Source organism: Aptenodytes forsteri, unplaced genomic scaffold, assembly GCF_000699145.1.
Source record: "Aptenodytes forsteri isolate BGI_AS27 unplaced genomic scaffold, ASM69914v1 Scaffold2, whole genome shotgun sequence".
NCBI classification, from domain to species: Eukaryota; Metazoa; Chordata; class Aves; order Sphenisciformes; family Spheniscidae; genus Aptenodytes; species Aptenodytes forsteri.
This window is the reverse complement of record NW_008795695.1, coordinates 20,591,735-20,596,616: the sequence shown is the minus strand read 5'-3', so window position 1 is coordinate 20,596,616 and position 4,882 is coordinate 20,591,735.

The window sequence follows — 4,882 nt, the reverse complement described above, 5'->3', positions numbered from 1 at the left end:
TCATTGCTAAAAAACCAGTATTTATTGTCTTGAGAAAGGATATAGAGATGCTGTTATTGTTAAAAAATTAGAAAGACAACTTTTCACTTGGAATGATATGTGTCTGCATCTGTATTGGTATTGACTTCAGTACAGTTATTTCTGATTAAGGAGTTCATGTATGCATGCATGTAATAATAATGATGCGTTATAAATTTGTTGAAGAAAATATGTTCAAGACTGTAAGTGATTTTTAAATTAAGATCCAGGCACTTCAAATTAGAACTAGACCCTATTAGAGTCAAAAGGAGTGCAAGCTATTGTGATTTGCCATGTGGTTTGGTGTTGCTTTCAGATTTAACAACTGGTCCTTGTGGGCAGGGTATCAGACCAAATATCTTGTCTAATTTATGAGAACTAAAGAAGCATACCTTGTATGCAAAGCTGAGAATTTAATGTTATTCTAATCAAAGAATTACTATTAGTACAAATTGCTCCAAGCATTGTTAATTTGAATAGACTAGGTTCTTAGGGCATGAGGATGCTCTTTACTTCAGGAACAAAGGAGGTGTTGCCATCTGCAATTCATGATTTTTCTGATGTTCGGATCTTGTTTGCGGGCACTCCAAAATCCCTAGCTTCTTCTGAGCTGTGTGGGCAAGCAGAGCCTCAGCACAGTGTGAACCCTGCAAGTTGTTGTATAGACAAGGTTTTATATCAATCCAGTCTTGATCTGGCTGAGGTTTCTTCCAACTTTATTTGCTCCTTTGCTTTGTTCATAAGTGGTCACCATCTTCTCATTGCTTCTCGATACATAATCTGATTTCTTGTGTTCTGCCGGTGGTTAACACCAAATGGGAAAGCAAATTTGAATTGTTGCACACAGGAAATGTGCTTGCTGTGTGCAGTTCTGCTTTAGGTCAATGTCCCCATGCCACAGGCCTTAGGAGAAGGCAGGTGCAGGTCAAACTGTTCTAGAGCAACAAATTGCAATGAAACTAACAAATTCTGAATTATCTTAACTAATAATAATTTTTATTCTAAATAGTGGTACAATGAAAACTGATAAACTTCCTCATATTCACCCTTTCTCTGTTGTTATGCTTACCCTTCTTCTGATCCTCTGTGTCTCAGATTCAATGGGAACAGCCTTGTCTGTAGAGAAGCAGAATTGCAAAAGGGCAGGGTTTCAGCAAGTGGTCTGTGTCTTCAGTCCTTCACCAGTAGAAGCGTGATGTGGCTGCAGGATGTTGCAGATTTGCCTGGGGTCATGTTTATACTTTTGATAGCACAGTCTGCTTGCTTGATCTTTAACAGTTATCCCTAAAACCATCTTTACCAAGTCTCTCAAGGTCCTTTATGAATCAGTAATTGACCATTTATGCTTTGTGTTTATAGCCTTGGGGCCTCTGGTATCATCTTGTGCTTGCAGGTTCAAAGCCTTTGCCTGTATCTTGTGCTCATACTTTTGGGGACTACAAACATAGTGATCCATTGGAAGACACATAGAATCATATAGGTACAATATGTTCAGCAAGGAGAAGTGCAAAATCCTGTACCGGGAGAGGAACAACCCCGGGCACCAAGATATGCTGGGGGATACCCAGCTGGAAAGCATCTTGGCAGAAAAGGACCTGGGGGTCCTGGTGAACACCAGGTTGAACATGTGCCAGCAATGTGCCCTTGCAGCGAAGGCAGCCAATGGTATCCTGGGCTGCATTAATCAAAGTATTGCCAGCAGGTCGAGGGAAGTGATCCTTCCCCTCTGCTCAGCACTGGTGAGGCCACACCTGGAGTACTGTGTCCAGTTCTGGACTCCCCAGTTCAAGAGAGACATGGACATACTGGGGAGAGTCCAACAACAGGCCACTAAGATGATTAAGGGACTGCAGCACCTCACATATTGAAGAAAGGCCGAGAGAGCTGACACTGTTTAACCTAGAGAGGGGAGGGACCTTATCAATGTAAATAAATACCTGAAGGGAGGGTGCAAAGACAACGGAGCAAGCCTCCTTCCACTGGTGCCCAGTGACAGGACAAGAGGCAACAGGCACAAATTGAAACACAGGAGGTGCTGTCTGAACATCAGGGTGACCAATCCCTGGCACAGATTGCCCAGGGAGGTTATGGAGTCTCCCTCCTTGGAGGTATTTAAAAGCCATCTGGACATGGTCCTGATAATCGGCTTTAGGTGGCCCTGCTTGGGCAGGGGGTTGGATCAGATGACCTCCAGGGATCCCTTCCAACCTCAATCATTCTGTGATTCTGTGAATGCTTTGGTACCATCTTGTTATTAATATCTAGTAGTTTCAGCAGTACCACTGGTGCACTATCAGAATTACAACATGGGATAAGCATCTTCTATCAGTTATCTCAGATTAGCTGCTGTGAAGTAACATGTTAAAACAGAATCTTGTTTGCTTTTAATAAGAGGCACCTGTCCTTGAAGCAATCCCATCAAAATATAGAAGAGTCATTTAGTAAGCATATTGAAATTCAGAGCAGAGTTTGCACTGATGTTTCATTTTTCTCCTCTCCTCTGTCTTCTTTTATACATAGATTTATCTGTCTTTGGAGACAGAGATTGAAATTGAATCTTTCCTTTGCGCATGCTTTACTATGTTCTAAAGTTATATGCGGCATTATATACTTAATAAAGATTTAAAGAAGTAAAATTCATTCATTGACCCAGACATGTTGGACAGTTTTTAAAATGTGTATTGTTGTATCACTCATGTCAATCCTTGCTTAGGAAGTCTTAGTAATCAAAATTGTCAAGTCAGTCTTAAAGAAGGAGTGCAATGATTTTCTGTTAATATAAATGTCAGCTAAAAATCACTGTCACATTTTAAATAATTCAGAATTATTTTTCAATTAAAAAATCCTTAAGATTCCTTCTAAATATTGACTGGTACTGCATGAAGTTACATTTAGGCAGAAAAGAATAATCAAATTACTTTTTTTTTTTTTCTCTCAGAATAAAGCATGGTGTTTCTTCATTGTTGCATTGAAAGTAAAGTATATTTAAATTCATATAATACTTTCCCACATCATAAATACTTTCTATGTAACTCCCACATCGTGGAATGAGTAGCTATATAAAACTGAAATAGTACTATTAAAATTGAATTGGATGTCAAAATCTTCTTTGGGTTTCCATTCATTTCATGCTGCTTTCCTACACTAACAAATTAAGTTTTTATGCTTTTATAAAGGTTGTGCTTAGATCCTTGATCACAAAATATGATATTCTTTGATTTCTGTAAGACCCTCATCACCATTCTCAGAGATCTTTTATCACAGAGCAAAGGTACAGGAAGCATTTCATTACAGAGCATTGTTAAAGTTTGCCTGGGTGCGAAAAGATTAGCGCATGAAAGAGTAGTCCATTAAGGGATATTAAAACCAAGTGATATAACCATTGGCTTGGGAAGTTCTTGAGCCACCAGTGGCTGGAAGCTGACAGAGTTAACTGGAGATGTGCTGGGACATGGCTGTTCTCATAGTGTTTGCTGTGCACAGGCCACGGGCCAGCAATGGAGGCTGGGTGCTCCACCAGCTGAGTCCTTGCTGTGACAGTCTTACCCACGGGGAGAGAAGCCTAGCTCTCAGACACCTACTGATACTCCCCCTGAGGCTCTCTTGATTTGTAAGAGCTGAGAATCTTCATTCTATATTACTGTATTAACTGTGAACTCGGGGACAAAGCATCTGTACTCAAAACATGGATGTAATCAGCAGTCACTCAGTAGAGTACGATGATAACCATTTACTCTTATCATGGACTTTTTCTGGATTTGCAGCAAGAGGTCAGACTTTTTTCCCCTCAAGGCATTTGAAAGGTGCAATTGTATGCATTTGTTAGAGTAAAACTAGCTCCTGTACTATAGAATATTTGAGAAAAACTATGAAAGGAAGCATTTTTCTGATTCAGAATATATTTTTCACCTTCCAAAAACAAAAAAGGGGGAAAAGACAGACACCGTCATCTATTACAAATATAATTATATTGAGATAAATATATTGTATTAAACTAGGAACACTGATTTTATATAGCTCTTTATGAACATTTTCAGAAACTAAAACGAGAAATAATTAATTTCTGGTAAAGTTTAGCAGGAGAAAAAAGAAGACATTCATCATTATATGTGTGTGGAGAGCAGGGATAAGATGATGGCTGGGCGTAAAACTTTGGTCCTTTCATTTCACGGTTTATTTGAGTAGATCTACTTTTTCCCTTTCATATCCCTTTCTGGGGCCTGAACTTCTAATTCATCATGGGAGAGGGAGGATGGGACGTGAGGCATGGGGATGGATTTTTCCAAGACAGAGGAGGGAGTGGGCCTGGAGGTTTTGGTGTGAGGTGTTGGGTATCTAGCAGGAAGAAGCAGATGAGGTGAAAGGTGGGAGAATACACTTTAGTATGTGTGGTAGGACATTAGGCACTACTGTCTGAGAAGTCAAGAGAGTACAGGGATATTTGGCAATATCATATTACTGTTGAGATTTTCTGGACAGCAATGTGCGTACCCAATTTGTTGGGTATTCAGTTAAAGTTAAGCTAAAAGTTTCCACGACATCCAGACTTATCACCCATGTTCTCTGCAGTTCAAGTTTCCACATACTTCAGAAATGTCTGTGATTCATTGATTTTTAGGTGTTCAATTAAAACTACAGTGCAAGTGCTCCAAACCAGCTACAAGGCTGGGCATGGGATTTCACTTCTTCACCAAATTATTTTGAATGAATCCTAAAAGTTAAATGATGGCCAAATGGACAGGCTGGATCGATGGGCTGAGACCAATTGTATGAGATTCAACAAGGCCAAGTGCCGGGTCCTGCACTTCGGCCACAACAACCCCATGCAGCGCTACAGGCTTGGGGAAGAGTGGCTGGAAAGCTT